The sequence below is a fragment of the Talpa occidentalis genome, unplaced genomic scaffold (genome assembly GCF_014898055.3).
Source record: "Talpa occidentalis isolate TD23 unplaced genomic scaffold, MPIMG_talOcc4v2.1 talOcc4.2289, whole genome shotgun sequence".
Classification (NCBI taxonomy): Eukaryota; Metazoa; Chordata; class Mammalia; order Eulipotyphla; family Talpidae; genus Talpa; species Talpa occidentalis.
The window spans coordinates 1-12,874 of record NW_023602395.1 but is presented as its reverse complement, the minus strand read 5'-3'; the positions used below and the strand labels follow the sequence as shown (position 1 = coordinate 12,874).

Genomic DNA, 12,874 nt, shown 5'->3' with positions numbered 1-12,874 from the left:
TATCCTCCATTTTATGGCAAGAGAAATAAAAATAATAAACCCCAAACTTTGAGGAAAAAACTTCATACTGGAATCCCCAAAGGATTCCGAATTTATATGTTTAACAATTAAAACATAAATGAGTAGGAGGCTGGCCTAAGTATAATTTACCATGAAACATCAACTATGTTTGTAATTATAGCATGTATACGTATATATATACACACATACACAGACATATATACGCATATATACATATATATACACAGATATACCACAAAAAATAATAACTAAAAATTGGACTCTTGGGTCTCCCTGGTGGCACACTGGGTTGAGCGCAGCACTATGGAGCTGTCCACAGCCTCTGCAGCATGGGTTCGAATCCCGGCTGGCCAGGAGAGACCCACATGGTGTGGTAGGCCTCGCCTGTCTCGCCTGCTGCTCCCCTCAGCAGTGCTTTCGGTCCGACTGCCTGCCCTGCTCCCCACTTTGTCTTTGGTGAATTTTCTCACCCTCCTGCACCTCTGGCCTGTACCCCAGCTCTTGTATAAATAAAATAAATCTTAAAAAAAAAAATAAGATAAAAAAAAAAAAATTAGACTCCATGGCCTAGATGTATTTAGTGAGATATTTCACTGAATATTAGAAAGGTGAAGGGAACCGAGCACAGAAAGCAATGGCACAGGACAGTCTCTAACAAAAAATACTACTGATGTTAAAAGAACACCAAAGAGAGAAAGGCTTCTCCCTTAAAGGTTTCAGAGAGATTCAGACAGAGATTGAGAGAGGAGAGAGAGAGAATCTCTGCGGATACTTTGATTTCTGACGCTCCAGAATTTTTGTTATTTTAAGTCACCCAGTTTGTACTAGTTTGTTACAAAAGTCCAAGGAAACTAATACAGATGTACTATTTTCCTACAGTTCTCTATTTTTTGGTTGTCTTAACAATTAGTGATTTAAAACTAAAATTTGGAAATGACTTTTAAATAAATGGATATATTAATCAGATATCTTCTGACAAATAAACATATTGTATTTCACTGCAAGCAATAATTTTGATTTTATATTATTAAAATATTATAAGCATGGGAACCACTAGAGGTCAAGTGTATATTTGTGGAAAAATTAAGATATGGGAACTTGAAATATCTGATACAAGTAACAGAAAACTAAATAAAATTTTATTATTTTAAAATAGTGCAAATAATTACAAAGAGAAATGTTCCAACTGTACAAACCGTTGTGTGTATATGTGTATATATACACTCATGCACATGCACGCACATACACATCTAAACTTTGCTTCATATTTCATCTTTTTATCTGAGTAAAAAGAAGTACACTTTGCTCATCCAGAAGATTTTTGATGTTGTAATAATTACCTAGAAATAGAGTGATAAGAAAAATTATTTCCATAGAAATCATTTCCTCTTGATTAAATAGTCATCACTAAGCAATTATATATATAGCAGCACCAAATAAAAATAATCAGTCCACCTAAGTAACTAATTCCACAAACTGAAAAATCTGTGTTAGCCACTGCCTATGATCCAGATAAGGTTTGAAAGAATGTAACCTTCATTGTCATTCTGACAATGAATGCAAAAAGACAAGGGTTCAGGAAGTAAAATCTCTTCCTGCATCCAATCATTGTTAATTTTTGGAACTGCTATGGAGTCCCTAAACCAGACACATGCATGTACAAGTAAGTATGAAAGGTAACATAAATAAAATAGTAAAAATGTAACATATTAAGTAAAAGCTACTCTTAAATAAGTTGACAAATAACAGCAAAAATGAAATATAGATGAATAGCCAGCCACACATAAAGTAGGTTTTACAGGACTGAGTACCATACTGTAACTTTCTATATATAAGAAACTGATACATATTAAACTTAACTGCATCAGTAAATGTTGTATTCACAACAGTGCTGGTACATACAAATATTTTTTGTTTTCATTAGAATGTAAGCTCCATGACAGCAGGAATTTTTTCCTATTTTGTTCACTTATATATCCTTCACTCTTAGAGCAATGCTAGGCAGACTCTCATTCACGTTTGTTGAATGAACGAAAACAAATGAACAAATTAAAATTCCTATTCCCCAAATCCGTATTCTTCAATACTGTGTTCTTCAAACATACAATATTCTGTATGTTTAAATAACCTACTCAAGGGCCTCCCTGGTGGCGCAGGGGTTAAAGTGTCAGCCCTATCAAGCTATTGCCAGCCACTGTGGCATGAGTTTGAGCCCAGGCCAGGGAGCTAACCCACATGGCACAGCAGACCTCTCCTGTCTCGCCCACTGTTCCCCTCAGCAGTGTACTTCAGCAGATATGCCTTTTCTGCTCCCCACTCTGTCTTTGGTGAAGCCTCTCACCTCTGCACCTCTGGCCTGCACCCCAGTTCTTTTATGCAGCAAAACACTGCTGAGGGGAGTAGAGGGTGAGACAGGAGAAGTCTGTTGCGCCATGTAGGTTAGCCCCCTAGCCGACTGAACTTGTGCCATAGTGGCTGGCAGTAGCACTGTGTCTTTAACCCCTGCCACCAGGGAGGGCCTAATAAATAAATCTTAAAATAAATAACCTACTCAAAATTGTGTGACTACACGATGTCTTAAAGATAGTAACTTTTCTTCTATCCTGGAGACAACCTATATTCTAAGTAAATATTTTCAGCAATAAGCAATTCTTATATTTTCTTGTATTTATTTGTATTTCACAATTCTTCACATTTCATATATTCAAATTTCAAGTATTAAAATACTTCTTTAGTGATAAAACTAAAAGAAAATATGTACCAAGCTTCTTTAGCATCAATGACATCATGCTTAATTTTGATCACTGTGGTTTCAATCTTCAGGGTGCTCATGAGTATCTATAAAAATGCTATAATATGTGAAAGAGAATGTCTTTAATTATTCTTACCTGAAGGAACAAAGAATGAATCCCCAGTTGTTATCACATAAGGTGTTTCATGTAAGGTACATAAAAGGTTACCAAACTTAACATAAAAAACCTGTAAATTTAAAAACCAATTTCATTTCAAGTTGAACCACAACAAAGAATTAAGGAAATAAGGGCCCTAGTAACCCTCCCCCGTACACACACACACACACACACACACACCTCACCCCACCCCGCCCCGCCGCTGCCATCACACACAGCCTCCAGCCAAGATGCCCAGATGCTAATCTTCAGAATTTACTGTTAGGTAGTAAAAGGGGCCTTAGAAAGATAACCTTGAGTTATCTAGTTGGGTCTAATCTAGTTGTATAAGCCCTTAAAAATAGAAATAAAATTTTCTCCTGCTGGAAGCCTTGGAGAGATGAAACAGAGAAGTGAGAGAAATGAAACATGAGATACACTGTTGTTAGCACTGAAGAGGGTCAGGAACCAAGGAATACAGACTATTTCCAGATCTTGAGAATAACATACTGATTAATAGCCAGTGAAGAAACGAGAACCTCAGCCATTTAAATACATGGAACTGATCTTTGCTAACCACAGAACTTGAAAACAGATTCAACCTATGAATCTCCAGAGAAGAATACAGATCTGCCCATATCTTGGTTCGAAATAGTGAAGTCCACCAGACTTTTATAACTGACCTAACTATGATAATAGTGGGTGTCCTTTCAAGTCACAAAATTTGTGGTCATTTTTTAGACTGGCAATAGGAAACTATACAGGGAAAAAAGTCTTTTTTTTTTTCATTATTATTTATTGGCTTATGAAAACTCAGAATCACTGTAAAGAATGTCACTTTACTATATGGACCTTCCTCAACTTACAATGTCTGAATAAACCCATTGTAAAGTGATAATATCACAAACTGAAAATGCTGGCTGGGAGCATTGCTGCTGCTGCTGCTGCCACCGTTTTTACTGAATACATATTGCTTTTATACTATAGTAAAGCTGAAAAACTATAGTATAGATGGGCACCATTTATATTAGAAAAATGGCTAGGTTTTTATGGACCTCTCTTTAATGATTCCAAGTTTAGGACACCAGACTACTCAATTTGACTAATGAGTCAAAGAAAGAACAAAAAGAAAAAAACGGGGCCTCCCCAGTGGCACCGCCAGTTGAGTGCAGTGCTGTAAAGCTGTCCGCAGCCTCTGCAGCGCTGGTTCGATTCCTGGCTGGCCAGGGAGATACCCACATGACACGGCAGACCTCTCCTGTCGCCCGCTCCTCCCCTTAGCAGTGTCTTTGGTCCATCTGCCTGTTCTGCTCCCTACTCTTTCTCTGGTGAATCCTCTTACCCTCCTGTGTCCTCTGGCCTGTATCCCAGTCCTTGTATAAATAAAAAAATAAATCTTAAAAAAAAAAGACAAGGGCCTCCCTGGTGGCACAGGCGGTTGAGTGCCATGCTGTGAAGCTGTCCACAGCCTGCAGTGCTGATTCGATCCCGACCGGCTTGGGAGGGTCCCACACGGCACGGCAGACCTCTCCTGTCTCACCCGATGCTCCCCTCAGCAGTGTGTTTCGTCAGTCTGCCTGTTCTGTTCCCTGCTCTGTCTCTGGTGAATCCTCTCACCCTCCCATGCATCTGGTCTGTACCCCAGTTCTTTTTTTTAAAGATTTATTTATTTATTTGTTTGTTTGTTTATTTGTTTATTTATTCAAGCACTGGGTACAGTCAGAAGCACGGGAGGGTGAGAGAATTCACCAGAGCCAGACAGACAGACTGATGAAATACACTGCTAAGGGGAGGAGCGGACGCGGCAGGAGAGGTCTGCACGTCATGTGGGACCCTTGCTGGTGGCTGGGGATCGAACAGGTGCTGCAAAGGCTACAGGCAGCTTCACAGCCCAGCGCTCAACCGCTGTGCCATTGGGGAGGCCTGTACCCTGGTTCTTGTATAAATATAAAAATAAATCTTAAAAAAAAAGACAAAAAAAGTCATGCATTTACACAAGTACCAAGAGTAATAAAATAAGAGAAGATAAATCTCTTCAGTCATACAGACTTCCATAATCAAACATGGCAAATTTTACGTTTTATACATAGATAGCAGAATCCTGCAAATAATCTGGTTTTGGGAAGGCAACTAAATAAAAACTGCAAGGCTTTTAAACTTCAAAATTCAAATTTTGAGATTCAGCCATTGGGATTTTTTTTTTCTTTGCTTCAGAGAATTCGCCTTCCTCCTACTTCCCTTTTTTTTAAACCACTTTGTGAAACGAGCCTAAACTACCACAATGCAGCTAGCATTTATAATAGCACTTGCTCTAGGCCAGCCAATGTTCTGAGCACTTTATTTTTATTCATTCAATGTATATATATACCAGTGAGATGGGTACTAAGTAAGTATAGATATTAGTTTTTCAGAGATGAAGAAGACAAGGCAGGGCACTAAGGGTGTGACTTTCTAAGGTCATGATAGAAATGGAAAAGTTGGATTTGAACTAGTTTGATTCCGGAATTCATGTTCTTAACCACTATGACATACTGATTTCCTAAATGGGAAAGAAGTGTTTGAAAAAAAGCTCTAAAAGAACTCTTATAATTTATATATTTTTTTGCATAGAAGAACTGGGGTGAAGGCCAGAAGTGCTGGGACTGAGAGGGTACACAAGAGACAGAGTGGATTTACTGTAATAAACTTCTAAGGGGAGCAGCAAGTGAGACAGGAGAGGTATAAGTGGGTTAGTTCCCTGGCCGGGGATGGAACTCAGGCTGTAGTGGTGATAGTGCTGAGACTTAACACCTAGGCCATGAGGGAGGCCCAGAACCCTTATAATTTAATAAAACAACAACAACAAAAAATTTTTTTAAGATTTATTTTTTATAAGAACCAGGGTACAGGTCAGATGCGTGGGAGGGAGAAAGGATTCACCAGAGACAGAGCGGGGAACAGAACAGGCAGACTGACGAAATTCACTACTGAGGGGAGCAGCGGGAGAGACAGGAGAGGTTTGCCGCGCCATGTGGGACCCTCGCCGGCTGGCTGGGATGGAATCGGTGCTGCAGAGGCTGCCGACAGCCTCACAGCGCGTCGCTCAACCGCCTGCGCCACCAGGGGAGGCCCAACAACAACAAAATTTATATCAACTTTAGAGAAAAGATACTGTAGCATGTATTTCTATGTTTTTTCCTTATTTATTCAGTTTGGCTCTCTAAACACAAGCCTCCCCACTTTGCACACATTTTACTAACAAGGTTTTTGAAATATACAATAATGAACTAGCATGAATATCTAATATATACATACATACACATGACACATAAAAGTTGCAAGGGGGTGAATCTCTAAAGAGAGAAACACAGGGCCTTCCTGGTGGTGCAAGGGGTTAGGACGCAACCTATGAAGCTATCTGCAGCCACCGCAGCACAAGTTCGATCCCCTGCCAGGGAACTACCCACAGGCGCAGCAGACTTCTCTTAACTCACCTGCTGCTCCCTCAGCAGTGTATTTCAGTCAATCTGCCTGAAATACACTGTTCTGCTCCCCACTCTGTCTCTGGTGAATCCTCTCACCCCCCACACCTCTAGCCTGAACTCTAGTTCTTGTATACATAAATAAATAAATCTAAAAAAAAGAGAGAGAGAGAAAGAGAGAAACACAGAGATAACTTAGGCCAGCAATTTTGCTATATACGATAATATACTGTTGAGTACTTTTTCAAGCAACTAGCTTCCAGTGCCCAGTCTGCTGCTAACTAATTACAAGATTGTGAATTCTTTTCACCTCATTATTGCTAAACTGCATGATGGAGAACGAGATTTAGATTTAATCACTATAAATCCCCTCAAGCTTTAAAATTTTAACGATTGTTTACAAACCTATACACTAAGATTTTTGTTCTAAAGACATCTGAATCAAAGTTCTGAATCTCAAGGTTACACTGCTATGCACAGAACAACTTTTAAGTAAGCACAGATTGATTAACTCTCAATAGATTAACAAATTAAAAAAAAATTCTGAGCACTGTAGTAATATTTTTGAGGAAACAGCACTTTATGCTTCATCAAGTTCAATAAATCAGACTTGCACCAATATCAAAAAGATAAATATATGGAGAAATAAACTTACCAATATATCTGAGCGAACATGCTGCTTTCCCTTTTCTTGATGTGGTCCTAATGTCAATTTTCCAGTAGAAAAAAGGGTGTATCCAGTGTTTTATATACTTTCAGTTCACATGCGCAACAAAAAATTGGTAAGTATCTCGTGGCCTTACAAGATCTAAGGGAAAAAATAAATATAAAGTAAAAAAAATACAAAAAATAGTGATGCAACAATACACACACACATATAATAGTTACGACTAGATGTAAACCTGTCTTAGACAGAAGTGATTAAGTTAATTGACTCTGGAGACAGAATGCCAGAGGACAAATCCTCCCTCTGCCTTACAAGCTCTATGAATTTAGGTAAGTTATCAATGTCTGTCTGTCTCTCTCCATTTTCTTTGCTATACAATGAGATTAAAAAAGAAAGTTCATATTTCATATGAGTTACAGGTGTGAGATATTTAAGACACTGGCACAAAGTAAACATTAGGTAGGTCTTAGCTATTAATATTAATGGCAGTAATTATTATTTCTATTATAGGAAGGTTGGAAAATAAAATAAAGAGATAAGAATTCCGTATCTTTAAAAAGTTTATCATAACTCTTAATCATTATGCCACTATTCTTTTGTAATTGATTGACAGATTATTAAATAACAAGGTATTTACTTATCAGGTAAAGGTACTCAGTAAACAGAATTCTGTTACTCACAAATTACTATCTTACTTTTGAATTTCCCTTTTACTTACAAACCTTTCCAAATCTGTAACTAATATTCTTATCTATCAGTAGCTTCTGACACTGTTTCCTTGGCTACTCAGGAATGTTAGTAATCCTACACATTATAGAATATAGAGAATAGAGGCTCAAAAACAGACAAAAAGTAATGAACGCCTAACAACACAATTTTTCAAACCTGGTGCAGTATGGTGATGCTATTAATATTACACTAAATAAAATTCTCTGTACTTCTACCTCTATTGCCAAATAATTGAATAAAGAAAAGTTGTTGAAACATTTATGTATTTCAAATATATAAATATTGCCTAGTGGAATGTCACTTATCCCCACCACACATTAGTCAAACCCTTGGGAACTCCACAGTCTCCAGACACTGAATGTTTAAAACCTACTAAATATAACAGGCACCTTCCAGAACCCTCTGTAGGCCTTAGGTTTAAGCCTGTTATTTGTTTGACTGATTGTTCTGTTAGTCATGCTCCCCAAAGGTTTCACCTACCAGGTACCATTACTGGCATTCCAAGACCTGGAAGGCTGTCTTAATACTATCTACAATCCCTGCCTAGGATCAAAATAAGAGTATATCCTGAGTCTGTTTGCTACAATTCCCCATAAATGGCTTGTCTCAATGTGACCTCCTGAACACCACTGTAGGAGTTAACAGTCTTGACAATGGTACTAGTAGTTCAAAGGACAAATTCATGGTGTTCTGTGTCCCTGGAGATTACTTGCCATCAGTGCTCCCCCAGAACAGCCCTCACACAGGCTGCTTATTAGCATTAGACATTCTACTGGATTTTTGCTCTGAAATAAATGGAGCAAGAGATGGAAAGTAGATAAAAGTCAGTCAACAAATCAAGTTTTTGTCCTTTGTTTTTTAAACTAAACATTTTCAATACCATCCTTTATCTTACCCATAAGAATAATCTCTCTTGTTTCTGGGTCCTTTACCCTCGTTGGTTGCAAAGGATCTCCCAGAGGTATATTCAGATTTATCGCTAATTTATTATCTGCAAAAGAAGTATCATTGAAATACAAACTACTTAAAATTCTTTTCAACTGAAGAAAAACTAGTATGAAATACAATAATGGACAAGTCGTAGCAGAAAATAAGCAGAGGTATAGTCCTATTTAAAAATGACCACTTTGATAAAAGTTCAAAAACCACAATGATTTACTATAGAAGCATACATCCTAAACACATTTTCTATAAGCCTATTAAAATAAAACATAACAACTCTTGTTTTTTTTTTTTTTTTTTTTTGTGTGTGTGTGTGTGTGTGTGTGTGTGTGTGTGTGGGACCCTCGCCGGTGGCCAGGGATCGAACTGGCACTGCAGAGGCTGCAGGCAGCCTCGCAACCCAGCGCTCAACGGCTGTGCCACCAGGGGAGGCCCAAAACATAACAACTCTTGAACTCTTGCATCATCAAGAAGTTAAATGACTGTTCTGCATATTCTCTGATAGCATGTACTACACTTTAGAAAAATTCATTAAAATGTCAATTTTAACCACAGCTTGGGGACAGAAAAGGAGTTTCGTTTGTGTGGTTTGCTTATGAAGAAATTATTTATACTATGCCATTAATGATTTTTTTAAAAGAATTTCAAATTTTATTTCAAAATTTGTGGGGGAAAGGTGGTCATTTTTACCCTATAGTACCACATCTGAGTTTTTAGAGATAAATTTCAAAATTTTCAAAGTGCTACTTTTCAAAGTACTGTCACTTAAAAGAAAATCTAGAAGTTACTTTCAGGAATAAGTTCATACTTCTTTTATCATTATCAAGACAGATCCTTTTTCTATTAACAAATTTGTTGACTTTTTCCATGTTTCCTTTTGCCTTCCTTTTAGATGATACTGCGTCTGGGGATAGTATTCCACCAATCACAAAGCCCCTGAAATTAACAAAAATGGTAAAATTTCATATCTGTGAAAATGAAAAGTGAGAAACAAAACTCTAAATATAACACATTTCCTTTCAAAGTACCAAAGAAAACATTACTATTACTATATTCTATAGTTAACAATTCAAATAACACATACTACCAACCTATTTCATGTAAATGTCTTTTATTCTAAATCTAGAAGCACTGATGAAACATGACTGAATGTCTTCAGTTGTGTAAAATCAATAGTCACGCCTGGCAATTTAAAAAAAAAAAAAAACACACAAAGGCCAGCAATGAATTATTTATAGTAGTCCACATGTGAGTTTAGTTCTTTGACTTAGCTATATTCTTTAAGAAAGGAAATAATTTTAAGATAACACTCACAATACTTTTGTGCCCAACCTTTACCATTTATGTAGAAAAATATGAAATAAGAATAAAAAGGGAATACTTAACCTTTACCATTTATAATTTTCTTATGTTCTGATCTAATATTTCATTTTGTTCAATTAGAAACCTGGTGGATAGTAAGGAAATAGTTCATAAAGTTCTATAAAGTCACGCACTCACCTCAAATTGCTACTAAGAGATATCTCTAACTCTGTCTCTAGAGTACTCTACAGTACTCAAACAAAATCGTTTATTCCTGTCACATTTGGGGGGATGATTAAATAACAAAATGTATGTAGATATGTAGGCTTTAGCTGGCATATAACATACATAAGTAAACTGCAATTATTATTTTTTACTGTCAGACATTAAAGCATAAATTGAATTTTACCTGACGGCCTTCCTTGATAATCTATGCGTTCCCCTCACCAGTATTCCAAAGGCTTCATTCGTATTCTCTTGGTCCTGCAAACATTTGGTGTGTTGGATGGCAATACTGTAAAAATATAAGAGACAAAAATGTATATATATAAATGTTTAGTTGGATGATGCTTTGCATTGAAAAGATTATATTACCTCCTAAATGCTAATACTTCTAGACAAAACACTAAAACCATTTTAAAACATTTATGCTAATATGTAAGGAAATGTCAACAACAAATAGGCTGCTAGTTTGGAAAAGACTTGAAAACTCAATGATACCCAGGATTAATGATGTTAAAGGCACACAGGTACTGTCATATACCATAGGTAGAAATTGAAACTGATTGCAGACAATTTGATAATACCTGTTAAACTCTTTGACTCAGAAATTTCATTTTGAAAAATGAATTTGCAAAAATGTACACAAAAAATGGGCAAAGCCATAGATAGGTACAATAACACATTCTCAGTAGTAGTGCTTCGAATAGAAACAGAAAACAAAAATCAAACTGAAAACCATCTAGGTACTCCACAAGAGTTTATTTGTAATTTAAAAGGTTATGTATACATGTGTCCATGTGTATACATACACATAACCCACTCACTGTATCACAATAACACAAAGTTCTACATACCAGTTGAGTCTGTTGGCTATCTAATTAAATTCTTATGTTCTTATCTATTTTTTTATTTGCAAGAGATGTCTAATTCTGAAAATGTGTTTTTAAAACATTCCAGTCTATGGATCAAGAAGATGTGGTATATATACACAATGGAATATTATTCAGCAACCAAAAAAAATAAACTCATGTCATTTGCAGTAACATGGATGGAGCTAGAAGGAATTATGGTCAGTGAAATAAGCCAGAAAGAAAAAGAAAAATATTGATGGTTTCACTTATAGCAGGAATATAAGGGAACCAAATAAGACATCGGTGTAAAAAAATAACAGCACAAAACACAACAAAGCAAAAACAGACAATTATAAATCAGAGACATACTGTAGGGGAGGAGGAGGGAGAGGGATCAGAAGGAGGGAGGGAGGAGAACAGGGACTGAGGTGATGGTGCAGGGTACATTGGGGAGGAAATTCCATAGGGACTACATGAGGGGGTGGGGGGAGCAAATATTGTTTAAAAATGAACAACAAAGAGTCTTGAGACGTCATCAACATGGTGGCGAGGAAACGCTGCCAGTAAGACCTCCCATAAAAAAAAGTTAATAGGGAGGAAAAACAGCAGGTCCCTGAGAGAACTGGGACATGGAAGATAAACGGGCGACTCTGGCAAACTTCCCAAAGAAGAAAGTTGCCATAAAAGAGGTCTAGAAGGGAGGAAAGCTCAGAACCCTGCTACCCACCCCACCCACAAAGTCGGCACTCTCCAACCAACAGAAAGGAGGAAAAAAAAAGATATAAAAAAATTTTTTTTAAAGTGACACAACACACCCACACATAAAATAAAACCTCCCAGTCTAACTGTATTATCTAAATAAAAAAAAAACTCCTCATGTTCTCTTATTTAGCTGCTAGGTTGTTTTGCACATTTTTTACATCTCTTCATAAATTGTTCACTTTACCATTACATGTCCTTTCTTTATCCTACATTTTCATTTTATTTTATTATTTTTTAAAGATTTATTTATATTTATACGCACACTGGGTACAGTCAGAAGTTCAGGAGGGTGAGAGAATTCACCAGAGCCAGAGCGGGGAGCAGAACAGGCAGATTGACGAAGTATGCTGCTGAAGGAAGCAGTGGGCACGGCAGGAGAGGTCTGTTGCACCATGTGGGACCCTCGCCAGTGGCAAGGGATGGAACAGGTGCTGCAGAGGCTGCAGGCAGCTTCGCAGCCCAGTGCTCAACCGCTGCACCACCGGGGAGGCCCTACACTTTTATTTTAATCTTAAATTCTACTTTGCTTGGGGGCAGGTTGGGGAAAAATTTCTACCTTGTTTAATACTTAAATTACACTACTATTTTCTTCTGGTATACCTACTTAATTCTTTGATGATCTTTCATTTAAAAACTTGTTTTAAGAGCATAGTATAAATATGTAGTTTGATTTGTATTATTTAACCAAATCTGATAGTTTCTATCATATTAAAGGAACTTAATACACATAGTGTAACAATATGCTTCCTCTTAGTTCTTCCATTTTACTTTATATTTCTTAATTATCTTATATTAATGATTTTTCTTTCTCCTAACTTTTATTGGTTTGATCAATGATTATTCCTTTTCTTCTAATCCCTTAATCACATGAAGAGGATCTGGAGCCTCAAATGCGATCACAGTCCAAGCTGACACTTTTGATTGCAGCTTGTGATATCCCTAGAACACAGGACCCAGCTAACTTTTGTCTGAGTTCCTGACCAATGAAAACCATGGGATAAATAAATGTTTGTTGTTTAAATCCATAAA

General features: G+C 37.0%; 1 long non-coding RNA gene across 1 annotated transcript; it reads right to left on the bottom strand.

The window, feature by feature from the left end:
- Positions 1 to 623: 623 nt before the first annotated feature.
- LOC119253897 (uncharacterized) lies at positions 624 to 9,639 on the bottom strand. Its single transcript, XR_005127229.2, has 5 exons — positions 9,517 to 9,639; positions 8,662 to 8,757; positions 7,026 to 7,178; positions 2,910 to 3,000; positions 624 to 1,361 (listed from the first exon to the last, which is right to left on the bottom strand). It is a non-coding gene; the product is annotated as an uncharacterized LOC119253897 (long non-coding RNA).
- Positions 9,640 to 12,874: the final 3,235 nt, after the last annotated feature.